This window comes from Cervus canadensis, chromosome 3 (assembly GCF_019320065.1).
Source record: "Cervus canadensis isolate Bull #8, Minnesota chromosome 3, ASM1932006v1, whole genome shotgun sequence".
Classification (NCBI taxonomy): domain Eukaryota; kingdom Metazoa; phylum Chordata; class Mammalia; order Artiodactyla; family Cervidae; genus Cervus; species Cervus canadensis.
Genome location: NC_057388.1, coordinates 40,906,785 through 40,926,659, shown reverse-complemented (window position 1 = coordinate 40,926,659; position 19,875 = coordinate 40,906,785). Strand labels below are relative to the sequence as shown.

At 37.4% G+C, this 19,875-nt stretch overlaps 1 non-coding gene across 1 annotated transcript; it reads right to left on the bottom strand.

Annotated features, from left to right (window-relative positions):
• Positions 1 to 12,868: 12,868 nt before the first annotated feature.
• LOC122439002 lies at positions 12,869 to 13,017 on the bottom strand. Its single transcript, XR_006268743.1, has one exon. It is a non-coding gene; the product is annotated as a small nucleolar RNA SNORA57 (small nucleolar RNA).
• Between the last annotated feature and the right edge of the window lie 6,858 nt (positions 13,018 to 19,875).

Sequence of the window (19,875 nt, the reverse complement as noted above, 5' to 3'; positions counted from 1 at the left end):
TTAAACTGAAATAAAGTTTAACTGAAAAAAATACCTAGTCTCCATACACTTTATGACTTGTATAATATGGCACTGAAATCATTTGTAAAGACTTCTTTTGGGGAGGAGTTGTTTTGGAACACCTTCATTGAAGTACTTCATTGAAGTATACATGTATTCAGAGGGTGCAGAAAGCATACTAACCATCACAAAGTACACACTTCTATGAGTGTGACCATCCTCAAGCAGTAGAATAGGACTAGCCACTGAGAAGCTTCCCTCTGGGTCTGTAAGATTTGTTCATTATGTGCAGCAGTTCCTTTATTCATTTTTCATTGCTAGAGTTTTGTATTGTGTGAACATATCACAGTTTGTCTGTTCTGCTACTAACACATTTGTGTTGTTTTCAGCTTCAGAAAATTATAAACATTTTGTTGCTACAAATACTTTTTAATGTGTTTTGGTGCACTTATATATATGCATCTATTGGGTAGATAATTCAGGAGTGCAGTTTTTGTAGAGTATGCATATATATTCAGCTTTGTAGATACGGCCAGTTTTCAAAATTGGTTGTTCTGATTGTTACATATTTCCCTCCTGACTAATGAGGTTGAGTACATTCTTACCTGCTTAGGACCATGTGGCTGTTCACTTTTGTGAAGGATCTGTTCAAGTCTCAAGAAGATACTGTTTGGCATATCTACTAAAGCTGAGTACACACATATTCTATCATCTGGCAACTCTGTACCTGTTTTTCTCTTTAGTGATTTGTCTTTTTCATATTGATTTGTTGGAATTATTTATATATTCTACATTTTAATCCTTGTGGGTTTGCCTGAGCTTTGCCTTTTCACTCTATTAATGGTGGGTTTTGTTTTTTTTTAATAAAAGGAGTTCCTAAATTTAATTAAATCCAATTTATGAATATTTTATTTTGTAATTATTCTTTTTTGGTGTTCTCTTTTAGAAATGTTTGCCCACTCCAAGATCATGAAGATATTCTTCAGTTTTCTAGAAGCTTAATTTTTTAATTTATATTTTTATTTTATGTTTTTATCTAAAACTGCAAAATTAATTTTTGTATAGAGTATGAGGTGGATTTCTTTTTTCCTTGATGAATCACTATTTAATGTCCTTTCTCCATTAAATAGATATACTCTTATCATCATAAGTTATATATTCATTGATCTTAGTCAATTACTAGATTTTTTTCTTTCTTTCCATTGCCTATCTTTATGTTTTAAATTCTGCCTTTTTCCATCTTTAGCTTTCTCCCAGTGATTTTTATATTGCCTAGACAGTCCATAAAGTTATTATTCATTTTAATTTCCTATATAAAGCATATAAGAAGTTTATTTGTATCTGAGATAAATTATTGCCAAATTCATCCTGCCACTTTATCTGAAACCTCTACCTTGTAGCTCATACTACAAAGACTTAATCTTTCCTTTTCCACTGTAACACTATCAGTTACCTTTCTTTTGGAAGCAATTTTTCACAAATAGTATTTTTTACTTTATGGACATTTTTTCCTTATATTGATAAACAGAGCAATAAAACCATAGTTGTATGTGAGTGGTGAGCTAGGCTCAGACAATAGTTAAATGACTTCCTCACAGGTAACAGCCTTGTAGGACATGTGGTTATGTTTTGGCCTGAGCAGATTTATATAACTGTATATCCTAAACCCCTGTGGTCACTTAAAATAGCTGAATCTATGAAATTCTTTCTTTTTTAATTGTTTAAAACATTTCTTAATGCTATGGCCTGGGTCATTTTTTTAAATTGAAGTATAATTGACGTATAGTATTAGCTTCAGGTGTACAACATAGTGATCCAGTATTTTTATACATTACAAAATTATCACCATAATAACTATAGTTACTATCTGTAACCAGACAGAGTTACTAAAATAGTGACTATATTTCCTATGTTGTACATTACATGCCTGTGACTTGTTTATAACTAGAAGTTTGTACCTCTTAATCTTTATCACCTATTTCACTCATTTCCCCACCCTTTTTCCCTTGCAGCAACCAGTTTTGTCATCTATGAATCTATTTCTGGTTGTTTTTTTTTTTTTTTTCAGATTCACTTGTTCCGTTTTTTAAGTTCCAGATATAAGTGAAATTGTACAGTATCTGTCTTCCTTTGTCTGACTTAGCATAATACACTCTAGTTCCATTCATTTGGTTGCAAATGGCAAAATTTCATTCTTTTTCAGGGCTCGGTAACATATTCATTGTATATATACACCACATGTTTATCCATTTGTCTATTGATGGGCACATAATTAGTTAACTAAAAAGAGACAGTTCTGTGCTACCCGTGATGGGGAGCAATAAAAATAATGCAATCTGAAGGTTTGAGAGAAATTCAAGTGAAGAATGACATCTTAATTATATTTAGTCTTAAAATGTGTTCTGATTGTAATATTTTTGTTGAAGTACATATTTGGTAGTCTTGATTGCAATCCATGAAGTCATTCTAGTTTAATCTTAAATATAGAATAAAGTTTAAGTAAATCACTCTTGTGCTAGTTTTGGAAACATTTTTGCTGTTTTTGTTTTCTTACACAGATATCTCCGATATCTCCTCTAATTACCTGCTTTTGAAAGTGAAAGTAAATGTGTTAGTCACTCATTTGTGTTCAACTCTCTGTGACCCCATGGGCTACTGTAGTCTACCACACGCCTCTGTCCATGGGATTCTCCAGGCAAGAATACTGGAGCAGGTTGCCATTCCCTTCTCTGGGGGATCTTCCCGACCCAGGGATCAAACCTGGATCTCGTGCATTGCAGGTGGTTTCTTTACCCACTGAGCCACCAGGGAAGTCTTCCTGCTTTCAGTAATGTTATTTTAGATATTGAAAAAAGATTTTTGTACATATCCATTCAATAATAGCTAAAAGTAGCTCTAGTTTTTAATACAAACTGTGTTTTCTTTTTTTACTTTTTTTTTTCATTTATTTTTATTAGTTGGAGGCTAATTACTTTACAATATTGTAGTGGTTTTTGCCATACATTGACATGAATCAGCCATGGATTTACATGTGTTCCCCATCCCGATCCCCCTCCCGTCTCCCTCCCCATCCCATCCCTCTGGGTCTTCCCAGTGCACCAGCCCTGAGCACTTGTCTCATGCATCCAACCTGTTTTCTTAACAGATTTGCTGCATTGTTTCCCCTGCTATTTGTCTTTAAGTTGCACAAGTATTGTATGATAGGCAAATGACCAATTAGATTGTGAACAATTTAACCAGTGAAAAAGCAGCTATGCTCGAGTAGCTCAAGATGTGTCTCAGTGTTCTAAACTATAACAAATCTGGGCTTTGTTGAGTTAGTGGGGGAAGAGAATTCCAAAGATTCCAGCCACTTTTCATTTTTTAGAGATAAAATGCCTTATGTACTAAAATCATGATTTAATGTAATAGCAGTTGTGACTTAAATCTCTTGCCAACATTTCAGCCAGAACATAGAAGTATACAAACATGCAATACATTGGTGATGTTTTAAAAATATTGTGGCTTTTAAATTTTATCTTTATCTACTTGTATGTAAACTTGTTAGAGTATTTTCAATACTTCCTAAAACTAAAATGTGAGAAAGAATTTACTATGTTAAATATAAAAATCAACATTTAGATTTCTCACTGTATTTGAAATAAATACACAAAAACATTTTCATGCAGCTTCTATACAAACACTTTTAAATATCAATCTGGGGATGCTACATATGTTGTCTAATTTGAAGAATATAGTGATTAGCTGAGGTTAACATTAAAACATTAACATTAAAAAAGAAAATCTTTTTTTGTTATTTCTAATTTTTTTTCTGGCACTGCACCATTTGGCTTCCAGGATCTTAGTTCCCTGACCAGGTGTCGAACCCTGGTCAACAGTGAAAGTACTGAGGCCTAACCACTGGACTGCCAGGGAATTCCCTAGGAAAACATTTTTTAAATTAAAATTATATATGGTAAACATTTTGTTGTGTCAAAAAGGTAAAATGAAGTTTACAGGAAATTTACTATTGCCATTTAGAAGAACAAAATAGTCTCAACATTTTTTCAACTTAAAATGAGTTGTCCATTTTCATATTATTTCATCTATCACTATCAATTTCCATGTAACAGATAAAAACAAAAATCTATATGTAGAGATTTTACATTTAGACTTTGCTTTCATGTGAATTCACTTGAATTTAGGGCTAGAGGTTTTTGAAAGTTGGATTCTTTAACCTTAATAGTTTTTAGCAGTTTCAGTGGTTGCAGGGGTGCGACATCACTGAACTCTTCCCCATTCCGCCAGAAGGGGGCAAGCCTAGCAAGCAAAGGAAATTAATAGGAAAACTTTGCCCCGCCCCCCTGAAAAAAAAAAGGAAAGGCACTCAAAATTCAGAAAGGTATAGCCCCAAAGCTTCTTGGGGTGGCTTTACTGTTTGAGAGTGTAAAGTCCCTAAAGCCAAGTGCCCGCCCCCGCCCCCCCCCCATAAGCAAATCTTAAGGCATCAATACACGTTCATGCAGACTCAGGCCTATCTAATAAAAATTATTAACCTTGCAGAATGCTTACCAAGTTCCAGACCTGCTAATCTCTGAATATACTACCTTTCTTAATCTTCACAAAAACCTTGCCAGATGGACATTCCTATTAATCTGGGGAACACAAAAAGTCACAAAAAGTAGCAAAGCCAGGATTTAAGCCTAGCTCCTATTACAAAGTCCTTGCACTTAAACTACTGACACTACTATATGCCCTCGTTTTCAGAGAAGCTAGGAGTGTAGGCTTTAGCAGGCAAGAAACATGGATATGTTAGTTGACTAGAAAAGGGATTAGTTTCTTAAGTCAAATGTCACTAATAGGCTTTAAAATACATGGCTTGAGTACTGATGGTGGTCCAGTGGTTAAGACTTGAGCTGCCATGGCAGGGGGCATCCGGGAGCTAAGATCCCAAAGGGGGGGGGGGCAGTTAAAAACCAGATGAAGTCCATTTCCATGCTTTTCCTTGGTGTCTCTGTTTATTTCCTATCCTGCAGTAGAGTAATTCTAGGGCAAAAGTATGGGACAGAAGTCAGAATCTGGAGTTTTACCAACTTGGTCAATTTTAACTTTATAGTTAACTTGGTCAGATACTGTGGCAGGTTGGAAATCATGGCCACAATATTTCCAGCTCCTCACATCAAAGTGAAGTTTGTTTTCCCACCCCGAGTATCTGGGCTGGACTTGTGCTTTGCTTTGACCCATAAAATGCAGCATATATGTTTTCTCGGCTAACTCTTTGTCTAGACCTTGAGAGGGCAGGCTACTTCAATCTCTTGGGGTCCTGCTGGCATGTATAGACACTCGGGCTAAAACACTGAACAATGAGAGAATGATGAGAAACTATACGGAGAGCTAATACCGCCGACACCACGTGGAGGAGCGTCTAGGCGGACTTCCTTATCACCAGAACTGTGAGAAACAAAGTGATGTTTTAAAGACATTATATTTTACCATAAAGTTTACTGTGTAGTATACAACCAAAACAAAAATGGGGAACAAAAAAATGCGTAAGTTAAATCTCAAAGTATTTAATGTGGATTCCACTTTTCCTATTTACTATCACCTTTCCACTTTTCGTAAAGGTATAAAATAGCCCTATGTATTCTTTCTCTTCCTTTTTATAATATACAATTGGTAATGAACTGAAAATGTCAAAAGGCTGTAGCTAAAAGCCAAGGTCTTTCCAAAATCTTAAATAATGCCTTACATAATTAGAAATGTACCCAAAATGAAACTCTGTAAGCAGCTCCAAGGGCTGGAAAAGCATTTCTCTGAGTTCTAAAATAAAAGGGCACACTAGTAGTTCTTTTAGCAATTACATTCTTTAAGGATATAATGATATACATAAATAATTTGTAATGTGAAATGTCTTAAGCTCAAGGTTGCAAGTTAGCAGAGATCCAAACAGATCTGAAACCCTTTCCTTTCCTTATATGCTTCAGAACAATTGAGACTTTCTACTAAGTAGAACTATATACATTATTTATGTAATAAACACTCTGTTACTATGTCCATATATTGCTGTGACTCACTCAATAAGAAGGCACTATCTTTAATATCCATTTATAGATGAGGAAATCAGGGTACAGAGAGAAGTAAGTTGTTCAAGGTTACAATGCAGGGAAATTTTGCTCTCTCTGAGGGAAGAAGGGGGAAGGGTAGAAAGCAGAAATGGAGTTAGATGGTATTATGTTTTCAAGTAACAGCTCCGTGTAAATAATTCTTCCCAGGGAAGTAACCATGAGAGCAAGGAGGCTGTTGCATGTCATTTGAGATCCATGATGTGTCTCAAATATTTCCAGCTTTTGTCCATCACCATGGCCCCCTTGGCCCCCTCCACCCTTTAGCTATAGAAAACATCCCCTAAATATACCTTGGAATTTTTCTCCTCTGTTTTGCTCATTTGGCTCCTTCCAACAGCCACCCACCACATACACTTCAAATGTATAAGTGGAGTCACATACCTTCCAAAGTCTACCAGTCGTACTTTCCCCACAAAGCCTTCCAGGTTCTCAATATGTTAATATAACTCTCTAGACTTCCAACAGAATCAACTGCTCCTTCCATCACGTTTCTTTAGCTCTAGGATTCTAAGCAATTTTTTCACATCACTTTCTTAAATTTTTTTTTTTTAATTCTGTGGTCGTGCTCTGCAGGATGTGGGATCTTATAGTTTCCTGTCCAGGGATCAAGCCCATGCCCCCTGCAGTAGAACCACCAAATCCTAAATACCAGACCACCAGGGAAGTTCCTCCTACATCACCTTAATTAGTTGTTCATAAAATATATCTTCCATAGTAACTTGCGATTTTCTTGAGCCTAACCCACTTTTCTGCTTACAGTGTGTATTTGAAAACATTCGTTGTAATGATATCTGAATTAGAGGGCATTCAGTCAGAGTGAAGAGGGCATCTTTTCCAGACTCAGTTAATATAATATAAACTTTAGAGACAAGTAGAGGTGACATTTCTGATATTGCCTCAAGGCATTGTCAGTTTCAGGGTAAAGAACAGCAATCTCTTATTTTTAGTTCAAGTTAGAAAATTCCACAGCAATTTCATATAAGCAAGAGCAGCAGGCGAAATCGGGGATTCCTTGGTAACTCAGCTGGTAAAGAATCTGCCTGCAGTGCAGGAGACCTGGGTTCAATCCCTGGGTTGGGAAGATCCCCTGGAGAAGGGAAAGGCTACCTACTCCAGTATTCTGGCTTGGAGAATTCCACGGACTGTGTAGTTCAGGGGGTCACAAAGAGTCGGACATGATTGAGCGACTTTCACTTTCAGGGGACAAAATCTAGAAGCAGAGGACACTAACTAAACAGTCAACCCACCAAGTTTTAGATTGTTTATGAAGCACAAAGTTTAGTGGAAACTAGCATTTACTACTAGTTGCACTGATAGATAAGCTCACTGACAGACAGCCGAAGTCAAATGGGGCTGCAGTTCCTTCAAGGAGCTATCCAGTCATTCTTTTATTAATCAATTAATACCAATTTTCCATTAGACAGAGAAGCCACAATTTTGGTGAATCATTTTTAGGAAGACAAGGTAGTACTTTGATTTCATAAGTCACTTGGAATCTGAGGGGAAAACACCTATATGTGCTTGAGTATTTGCTTTTAAAATTAATTAAAAATAAATATAGTGATATCCATTTCTAAGAACATGAAACCATGATTTAAAAATCACTGTATTCTGCAATGGAATATTATTCAGTCACAAAAAATGAAATAATGTCATTTGCAGCAACATGGATAGATGTAGAAATTACCCTCCTAAATGAAGTCAGACAGAGAAAGACATATATATGACATCATTTATATGCAGAATCTAAAAAAATGATGCAAGTGAAGTTATTTATAAAACAGAAATGGATTCAGACATAGAAAACAAACTTACAGTTATCAAAAGGGAAAGTAGCGGAGGGATAATTAGGAATTTGGGATGAACCGAAACACAATATTATATATAAACAGATAAACAACAAGGATCTACTATATAGCAGAAAGAACTATATTCAGTATCTTGTAATAACCAATAATGGAAAATAATCTGAAAAAAGAACACACATGTATATAGATGTATACTCTTTGGATTATTTTCCATTATATATGTATTTTCCTATATATATTATTTTCCATTTTATATATATATGTGTGTGTGTGTATATATACATATATACACACAAATGAATCACTGTGCTATGTACATGAAACTTTTTAAATCAATTATACTTTAAAAACATTACTGTATTCTAAATAAAGCCTTTTGGTCTAAGCCAGTGTTTCTGAAACTTTTTTCCATTATTGCTCTACTCCTACAGGAGAATATTTAAATTAAATTTAAATTCTCCCTAGTGAGAGTGATAAGGAGTAAGATTTTGTTGGGTAGAGTTGAGCTTTCAAGGGCCAAAAACCATTATTATATCCAAGAGTCTTTTTGCCTTTAAGAAAGTTTCAGAATGCATGGTATAAGCCCATTAACAGAAAACTGCAAACTCGAGATTACAGCCAAAAAAAAAAAAAAGATTACAGCCAACTAGTCTTAGAGTCACTGGTGGTCCAGGAGTCATCCCCTTGGCTGTGTCTGATAATATTAAGACTCTCAATGTGCTACTCACCCTTATATCACCCTGCTGGGATGATGTTTCAGGTTTGTCTCCATCTTTAAAATGAGACAGTAGTTTCATGTTCTCTTATAGTTTCAGGGACAAGGGAACAATCTGAAAATATTTTGAACACCGAATCTAATATTTATTTTATGGAATCTAACAAATCTGTTCTCTTGAATGGAGATATCTGATAATGTGCCTTAACCATTAATTAGCTAAAATGCTAATGGTGTTCCTTCCCTGACTCTGCCTCCTTGTTCCTTCCTAAACATACTATTGACAACTGTACTTTAAAATAGACATTTGTTTCATCCACATCCAGAAAGGCTGTAACAGGTGTGTTTCCCTAATTGCCTTTTACCAAAGGACTGCTACAAGGATTAAATTATTTAATATACATAAAATGCCTAGCATAATATAGTTTATTCTTACTATAAAACGCAAAGCCATAAATTATGAAAGAAACAACATATAATCAACTGAAAAAGCAAAGATCTTACTGTGTAAGTGAATAAAATGATTGTTGACGTAACCACAATACTATTATCAAATCTAAAAAATTAAAAATAATTATTAATATGATTAGTTTTCCAAGTTTACATGTTCAGATTTCCCTGAGAGTCTCATAAATGTTTTTGACAATTGTTTTGTTTCAATGAAGATACATACAAGATTCACACACTGCACTTACTTGATCCATCTTTTAAATTTCTTAATTTTAGGTTCCCCTCCCTTTTCCCCCTTGCCATTTATTTGTTGAATTGTGTCACTTTTCCTATATAGTTCCCCACACGATTTTGCTAACTGCATCCCTGTGGTGTTTTAAAACATGTGCCTCTATCCTTCTAATTCTTGTAAACTTAATAGCTGGATCTAGTGAGCTTCTCAGATTCAGGCTTGATGTTTGGGGCGAGAAGGCCTCATATATGCTGTCATCTACTCATCATACCCATAGTGTGAACAGTGAGTGCTGTCAGGCTGATTTATTCATCAAAAAGCATTCAACGTTTCATATAATGCCACCCTCCTCTTAATATGCCTTCCTCCTCTTACTATGCCTTCCTGGGCTTTAGTATCTAGAAGGCTAAAAATGCATTTCTCAAACTCTCTTGCAGCTAGAGTTACTGATGTGATTTGAATTCCATCAATTATAGGCAGTTGTGTTTAGTGAACTGAGTTGTGGAGGGTTGGGTTGTGAGGCACCTTCATGACAGGCTGTATTATAGTGAAAGACACGTGGCTGTGGAAACAGTGGTTGTAGGGGTGTCTTCCCCATTCAGCAGGTAACCTCCTGAGCATGGCCAGATCAACAGTCCTTTGACAGCTCAGTTCTTTAGCCTGGATTTGTGAGTTACTCCTGAAGCTCAACCCACTGGCTGTTTCTTCAACCCTGCCAACCATTTGTGATAAGATCATGCAACACATCCCTTTTGGCTTAACTTACTAGAGTGGATTTTGTTCTCTTCTTTGAATCCTGACTAATATAGCTCCACTAAGAAAAAATATTTTCAGCAATTGTCAAACAGTTGCCTCTCACTTTTTTAAAAGAGTGAATTTAGTTAAGCTTGTTAACAATTGCCTGAGTATGTAAAAATATCTTAGGAAGGTAAGCCTTTTTAAAAGAAAAAAATAAAATAAATAAATAAAAGAAAAAATCATATAGCAATTTCACATTAACATTGTATAAACCTTCTAAAAGAAACAAAGAAGTACCTTCCCTACCAGTTTTATTGAGAAATAACCAACATGAATCACTGTACAAGGTTAAGGCATACAGTATGATGGCTTGATTTACATATACTGTGAAATGATTACCACAATAGGTTCAGTTAACATCTATTATCTTGTAGATGCAATAAAAAGAAAAGGAAAAAACTTTTTCCTGTGACGACAGCTCTTAGCATTTACTCTAATAACCTTCCCATGTCACACAGCAATGTTAGCTACAGTCACCATATTATACATTATACATTACATCCTTAGTACATATTTATAATGGAAAACTTGTACCATTTGACCACCTTCCTTCAATTACCCCTCCTCCCAGTGTTTTTCAAACATTTAAAAATTAATCCATGTTAAGAAAAATTAATCCACATCCATTAATGAAGACAATTTTATTGAAAAGCAATTTAAATATTATCTTCACAAAATTTTAATTCTATAGTATGAAGTAATAGGTATAAATCTTCAGAGTCTGGCAAAGAGATTTTTATTCAATATTTTATTACATAAATGTAAAACAGAGAAGTTGAAAGAAACTATACCATGACCTATCCAGTGACCAAATTATACTTACACCTGTCACCTGAACTCTAAAATTAACACTGTTATATTTGTTTTACCGCACGTCTAACCATCTATACATCTCCCTATCATATATTAATCCATCTTATTTTTTGATACATTTCAAAGTAAGTTGCAAGCATGAGTACAGTGCATGCACGCTCAGTCATGCCCTGTCTGACTCTTTGTGATCCCATAGACTGTAGCCCGCCAGGCTCCTCTATCCATGGAATTTCCCAGGCAAGAATACTAGAGTAGGTTGCCATTTCCTACTCCAGGGGATCTTCCCAACCCAGGATCAAGCCTGCATCTCTTGAGTCTCCTGCATGGCAGGCAGATTCTTTACCAACTGTGTCACCTGGGAAGCCTGAAACATGAGTACACTTCACGCCTAAATACTTCAGAATAGCAAAAAAAAATTTTTTTTCAAGTATAGTATATGGCCACTGGAGGGCTTCCAAATGCCGTAAAATGCATTAGAAAGTAAACTAGTCTATGAAAGTGAAAGTCTCTCAGTCGTGTCTGACTCTGCAACCCCATGAACTATACAGTCCATGGAATTCTCTAGGCCAGAATATAGGAGTGGGTAGCCTTTCCCTTCTCCAGGGTATCCTCCCAACCCAGGAGTCCAACTGGGCTCTCCTGCATTGCTGGCAGACTCTTTACCAACTGAGCTATCAGGGAAGTCCAAACCAGTCTAGAGTGTCTAAGTTGTCAAGTCCTGGGGAAGGTCTAGGCAAGAAGTTGCACGGAGTGTAAAGGGCATCAATCAGATGGAGAGACCCAATCTGAAATCCAGCAAAATTGCAACATTTTCAATTTTTACCCTCATACCTCTCCTCCTCCTTTTACAGCTACTTCAATTATAAAAGAGAAAACACATAACTGGTCTCTCTCCCATTCAAATGATTTGTGCTATTGAAGGTAGAAACTCTTTAAATCAGAATCTCAGAAAACTTGATGGAAATCAAGATGGTATATTTGCAGAAATGAGCTGGCGTCATGAACTCAATGTTAACTTTCCATGAGGGCAGGAGCTTAGTTTATCATTTATCCCTAGCATGTAGAACACTGCATAGTACATACTAGTGCTCAATTAATATTCACTGAAGGATTGGTGCATTCAAGTGCTTAATTCAAAATATAATATTCACATATTTCCTGTCATTACTAATCAATGAGGTTTTTCTAAAATAAAAATAAGCCTCAACTTAAAAATAAGCACATAGGTTGATTATCTAGAGCTAGAGCTGCAATTATACAGAAATGACAGGTTTTCCATATGCAGTGGGAACTTCAGTGCAAGTCTATAGTGTATCCACCGCTGAGGCTCACCTCACTGGTGAGCAGGTTTTGCCGAAGCCCCTGGCTGGGCAGAAGCCGCACTGCCTTTTTTTTTTTTTTTTTTAGTCCTACCACTTTATTGCTACCAGCCCATCTCCCTCCACCCTCGTGCACACATGCTCAGTCATGTGACCCCAGGGACTGCAGCCCGCCAGGCTCCTCTGCCCATGGACTTTTCCAGGCAAGAATACTGGAGTGGGTGGCCATTTCCTTCTCCCGCACTGCCTTTTGATGGAGACCACAGGAAAGCTTCACAGAATTGTTAGGGCACTTTTCAAACACACCCTGGGACTTCCTAGAAACAAATATGAAGTCTGTCTGTGAACCAGCAGGGATGAGTCTGTGGAATCTGAATTATTGCTATTGATGTTATTCTCCTTTAGGGTTTTTAAACTGGTGATACCTGAGGAAATTCAAATGTGCTGCAACTTTAAAATTACCTTGTTAAGGTGATCATTTTCTTTGAGATTTCCTTGGCCTGGAAGAGTATTTCCATATTCAGCACAAGTTCATCAAGCTAGCACACATCTCAACAGCTACTGTGACTTTTTTTCCTTTCTCTTTTTCTTTCCTCCCCCGCTCCCCCCACCCCCCGCCTTTTTTTTCTCTGTGTCCCAGCGCTTGAGGATAGAACTGGCAGACTGGTGACCGCTGGTAGTGAAGACAGGACACCGAGCGGGCCAGAGCCCATCCCCTCTACCTCTGTACATTATGCGGATCGGGGTTGCACGCCCGACCCCTGCCAAGAAAAGGATGGTCCACAGGCACCGTCTCCCTCCCCGAGATCCCCAGTCTGACCCCCATGGTGAATAGGCCACACTCACTCAGTCGCTGCCCTCTGCTACTGTGATATTTTAAAAAACATATATTTTTGTCTCTTTAAGAGAATGAGAGACAAATTATTTTTTAATGTGTCTACATAGAGAGCAACATGAATAATAATTTCAGATCTATCCATTTTCCTGTTAGAGATCACAATTGGTGGCCTACCTAGATGGGAATCAAGGACAGGGAAACGAGATTTAAAATCCATAAATTCACCTTGTATTTTATACTCAAAATAGGTATTTAGAGAAATTTCATGGCATAAGCTATAAAAGGTTAAATGTCCAAAGTAATCTGCTAGAGCAAGTGCTACCCTCTCACTAAAGGAAGGTAAGATCTGCAGGCCCCTACAGACTTTCAAATAGCCCAGTGAAGATGGTCATTAAAACATACCTTAGAGAAACCACATTCTTCCAAGTGAGCCATCAGAGGCTCCCTGACACTTGGTATAATGTGATAGAATCCAAGCAACTGGCTATTGGTGGGAGGTGGTTGACTGAGACCAAATATCCATTTGTTCTTTCTCAGAATGTTGCTTCTCTATGTCAAGGTTTATACTAACCACAGGTACATTCAGTGAAATAAGAAACAAGCAGTAAGCATCATTTTCATAAAGGTAAATTCATCCAACTGAACTGGGTTCCTTCTTTTTCTGTCTTTACGACCTTCCTATTTATTTTGGTGTTAAGATATCTTTTTTGTTAATAGTGATAATGAAAGATAGTTTCATGCTTTCATTGTATTTACCTTAGTAAAAATGAAAGTAAAAAACTCCATGTTAGTCTCCAAAATTATCTTGAAAATTTAATTGTACATGAAAGTTCAATGTCTGGAAAAGTCAAAAAGTCTCTTCCAAATTAAGATTCTGTAATGCAAAAAATAAAATAATCAACAACTCTATAAATTCATTCTCCCTATTCAGGTACTGGACATGAAATGGAATAAATCGAAAACTATTGGTTGTTAGGACAGGAGTTCCTCCATTTTCAGCCCCCTAAAGCATCTGCAATCCCCTCAAGGAATGTAATAAAATTAACTGATACAACACAGTTTCTGAAGTCAACTGCCTAAGCTCTGACATTTACCAACTGCATTATCTTGGTCAAACTACTTAACCCACTTTGTGCCTCGATTTCCTTATTCATAGAATGAAGATAATAATAGTACCTACATCATAGGGCTGTTGTGAATATTAAATCAGGTAACCTATGTAAAGACTTCATCATCACTTTTTCATCATCATAAACTGAAACTCTGTACCAGTTAAACAATAACTACCCATTACCTCATTCCCTGGGCTTCCCTAGTGGCTCAATGATAAAGAATCCACCTGCCAATGCAGGAGATGTGGGTTCACAGGCTCGACCCCTGAGTCGGAAAGATCCCCTGGATAAGGAAATGGCAATCCATTCCAGTATTCTTGCCGGGAAAATCCCATGGATAGAAGAGCCAGGAGGGCTACAGTCCATAGGTCGCCAAGAGTTGGACACAACTTACCAAGTAAACAACAACAACCCCATCCCCCAGCTGCTTTTCATCTCTATGAATTTGACTAATCCAGGCACCTTAAATAAGTGAAGTCATACAATATTTGCCTTCTGTGTCTGCCTTACTTCAGTTAGCATAAAGTTTCCAAGGTTTACTCATGTTGTAGTATGTATCAGAACTTTTTAAGGTTAATAATACTCACCTCTATGGATATACCACATTTTGTTCATCCATGCATTTATCAATAAAGAGTTAGGTTGTCTCCACCTTTTGGCTATTGTCATATTACACATCCTTAACAAATTACTTGAATTATACTTTAAAATAAAACTTACTACTTTTGAGTGAATCTTATATGCAAGACACAAAATCAAACAAGAATTTACTGAGTTTCATGTCTCATCACCACCAAATAACTGGACTGTGTTGATAAAATCACTGTGACGGGCTTCCCTGGTGGCTCAGGTGGTAAGGAACCTGCCTGCAATGTGGGAGACCTGGGTTCGATCTTGGGTTGGGAAGATCCTCTGGAGGAGAGCATGGAAACCCATTCCAGTATTTTTGCTTGGAGAATCCCCATGGACAGAGGAGCCTGGCATGGTATATAGTCCATGGGGTCACAAAGAGTCGGACATGACTGGGTGACTAAGCACACCAATGTAGTAGGTAATTCATCTTTCTGCAATATCATTGCAAGTCACTTAAGCTCTCTCAATTTCATCATTTGTAGAATAAGAATAATAGACACCAAAAGCAAAAATAAACAAGTGGGGCTATATCAAATTAAAAAACTTCTGCACAGCAAAGGAAACCATCAATAAAATGAAAGGGCAATCTACTCAAATGGGAGAAAATATTTGTGAATCATATACCTGATAAGTGGTTAATATCCAAAAACATAATGAACTCATATAATTCAATATCAGAAAACAAATAACCGGATTAAAAACTGCATAGAACAGTTTTCCCTGAATAGGCTTCCCTGGAAGCTCAGCTGGTAAAGAATCTGCCTGCAATGCAGGAAGATCCCATGGAGAAGGGATAGGCTACCCACTCCAGTATTCTTGGGCTTCCCTGGTGGCTCAGATGGTAAAGGATCTGCTTGCAATGCAGAGACCTGGGTTTGATCGCTGGGTTGGGAAGATGCCCTGAAGGAGGGCATGACAACCCACTCCAGTGTTCTTGTCTTGGAGAATTCCCCCATGGACAGAGGATCCTGATGGGCTACAGTTCATGGGGTCGCAAGAGTTGGACATGACTGATTGACTAAGCACAGCACAGCACAGATGATAGTACAAGCTTTTTCCCAAAGACATACAGATAACTGGTTAGCAGGTACATGAAAAGATGCTCTATGTCAATAATCATCAGGAAAATGCAAATCAAAATCACAATGAGATATCACCTCCTATCTGTTAGAATGGCTGTTATCAAAAAGACGAGAAATAAGTGTTGAAAAGGATGCAGAACAAGGGAACCCGTCTGCATTGTTGGTGGAAATGTCAATTGGTGCAACCACTATGGGAAACAGTACTTAGATTCCTTAAAAAATTGAGAATAAAACTACCGCATGATCCAGGAATTATGTTGCAGTCAGGGGGACCCTTTCCAGGGCCCAAGTGGGCGCTTGTCTAACACTCAGAAATCAATTGTCTGAGGAGACACACATGCTGACAAAGCATGAGGCTCTATTGGGGAGGGGCGCCTGGGCAGAGAGCAGGCGGGTGGGGAACCCAGGAAGACGGCTCTGTCACGTGGCTTGCAATCTCGGGTTCTATGGTGAAGGGGTGGCGCATGCATTGCTCAGCCAAGATGGAAGCCAACAAGAAGGATCTGTGGAGGTGGTAGGACACAGGACACATGCCCACATGGCGTCTCCTTTCTCAAATTTCTTCCAGTTGGTGGTGGCTTGTTAGTGCCGTGTTCCTTACCAGGCCCTCCTGTTGTAAAATAACTCACACAAATTGTTACTATGGTGCCTGGACAGGGTGGGCAGTTTTAGTCAGTGTGTTTCCTCTAACAATTCTACTTCTGGGTATTTATCCATTAATTGAAAAAGATGAATGCACCCCAATCAAGAGAGCCTTTTGTTACAGCAACTGAGATGTGAAAACAACCTAAGTTCCACAGATGGATGAATGGATTAAGAAACTGTGATACATACATATATACACATGCACAATGGGATATTATTCAGCCATAAAAGAACGAAATCTTACCATTTACAACTTCAAGGGTATCATGGTAAGTGAAATAATAAGTCAGAGAAAGACAAGCTCTCTTAAATGTGGAATCTAAAATATGTATACGAAGCCAAGTTTATAGATACAGAGAACAGATTGGTGGTTGCCAGAGGTAGGGGGTGGGAAGTGAAAAAGATGGGTGAATTATGTTGTTTTGTTTTTGGCCACACCTTGCAGCTTGCAGGCTCTTAGTTCCCCAAATAGGGATTGAATCCCAGCTATCACAGTGAAAACACTGAGTCTTAACCTAGCAGGAAGAACAATAAAAGTATCCACGTTATAAGTACTACATGAATTTAAATACTATACAATATAAATGCTGTTTTTGTTATTATATATCAGTTTGTCAGTTCAATACTTCAGGTATAACGAATAATGTTGGCTGCCCATTCAATGTCCATTTTGTTCCTTCTCCTTCCTAACTGCTCCTTTGTTCAAATACCTACCTCTTGTCCTTATAGCCCATGAGATTTATAGATGCTAGCCAGACTCCCAGCTCCAGGAAACTCATGTTAGCCAATAAAATTCATTATGGTTTAGACCAATTGGCGTTTAATCATATCACTTGGAGCTGAAAGCATCCTAACTGGCAGAGATCAATCTTAACTTCCAAAGAGAATTATAACACTAGACTGATTTCTGGTACTAAAGTTGGGTAAACAGGTCCATGGAAAGGGGAAAAAGAAAAAGGGAAGGATGAAAAAAATGTAAAGAAAGTCAGTCTTAGATTATGTCTTCAACAAATAACAACTGTATATCATCACCCAAAAATTTAAAAAAAATTTGTTTTGAAGAATGGCAAGAGCTAAAGGATGAATGAAGCAGTGTCCTAAAAATGTTAAAAATAATTGTACTAGCATGAGTAATATCACACATCTCTACTTCATTGTGAAAAGTGATAATCAGTTAAATGAAGGTACATTCAGTTCTCTCATCTCTGTAGACAGAAGTGAGGGATGTAATTACTAGCATAAGGGCTACAAAGATCGTATGAAATTCAAGGGGAAAGTAACTTGACCATTACACAACTTCTTAGGGATTAAGTAATATCCCACTATCATGCTATTTAACTTGCCACTGGCTAACTCACTATTATGAACAAATGTCTATTTTCTTATTCAATTCTGTTGTAATAATGAAGAATTTCTCTGATCTTTGTTCTGAGTTCCTGTCACTTGGCCTCTAGGGGAATTTTCTGAATGATAAGAGTATCTTTGTTATTTGTAAGTGTCTTGGATCACACCTGATTTTATCTAATGACATGGCTTAGGATGGGGCCTAGTTATCAGAAGGACCAACCAAGTGTTAAGAGGGTTGAGCTTTGAGTCATCTAGACCTTCAGAAAAGGAAGGAAGGCTGGAGACAGAGTTCAATCATATGACCAATGTTAGTTTCTAAATAATGAAACTGTGGTAAAAACTCTGGAAACTAAAGCTCAGTGGAGTTTCCTGGTTGGTGAACATACCGATACTCTGGAAGGATGACATGCCCTGATTCTACGGGTAGAGGGCGTGAAAGCTGTGTCCAGGACCTTCCACGACTTCAATTTTAGCACATTATACTTTTCATATATCAAATTAAACACTTGGTTTTATACTTCACTATTTGTGTATCTTTCTTTCCTCTCTAGTCTGTAATGTCCTAAAGGACACTGATTGAGTCTTGTTGCTTTCAGAATCCTCACAGTGTCTAAGATCAGGGCCCAATAAAACAGGGGGTAGGACATAATCTTTAAAGGTATGATATATCCATTAAGGATAAGACATAAGGTAGTTAGAACCAATTAGGCCCAAGATGGTAGAGAAGCTGACTTCAGTAGACCTTGAGCCTCACTATAATACATTAAGCATGCTAAAGACATACCCACCAGCAATAGGACTGTTCTGAGGCTGACTGTCAAAAAAGTGGGTAGTGAGCCAGTTCCTGGAAATCCCCATCTCTTCCCCCAAATAGTTGGAATATACTCTTACTTCTTAGCCTATGAAACTACACAACCCATAAAAACCAACCACCCCATATTTTGGGGTAACTCTCTCTTCTGAGATTGACTGCACTCTGTCTGTGGCATATATATCTCTCTAAATAAAACTGCTTTCATTTTACTGTGGCTGGCTTTCAAATTCTTCCTTGAGTAAAGCCAAGGATCCTCACATGGTGGCCCATCCCAGCAATTCACCCGAGACCTGGGATGTGACTACCCTCTCGCACCCCATTTTTCCTGCAACTACAGGGTTTAGAATGCTGAAGGACTAGGTAAGAACCAAACAGCATTCTCAAGGGGATGCTAATGCTCTTCTTCAGAGCATGGCTGAGAGTCTTGCTTTTTGGAGCACTCATGATGTTTGCTAGTTTCTAAGCATGATTCTCCAGCCTACTGAAAATACTGGTATCTTTCCCCTTTGCTTAAGTTGGCTGAAATTGGTTTATAATGCTTACAGATGAACTCTTGACAGGAGAACGCAAAAGCAGTCTATTCTTTCTTCAGTTTTCAGTAACCTTTCCTGGTACCTAGCCATCTGAATCCTTTCCGGTTTGTATAACAGAGATTCAGAATTATACAGGCTTTAGTGAATTATAAATAATTCACATTTATACCAAATGTTCATGGAACAATCTTAGAAAGAAAAATACAAGGAATTTTTCTATGGATTTAATATTTAACATTTAGCTTTTAATGCTAACTTTTACTAAGTTGCAACAAACATAAAAATAATAGCTAAGACAGCCACAGATGATTATGATGGGTGTCAAGTGAATGAGACTCTGTACTGAAACGGGAGAGAAACACTTCATAGGACTATATGAAGACGTATATGAGAAAAAAAGATAAAGGCAACTATTTTTGTTTGATTTGGCACTGGCCAGGCCTCAGCTGGATCAAGCTATACTCAATTTTACATGCCAGGCTGAAGGAACAAAACAAAACAACACAACTTGGAGAGCGTTCAGAGAACAGCGACTGATTAAAGGTTTGCTCAATTAGACCTATGAGAAATTGTCATAAGAACTGGGCATGTTCAGTCAAATGCAAAACATTTGGGCAGGATGAATAATTAAG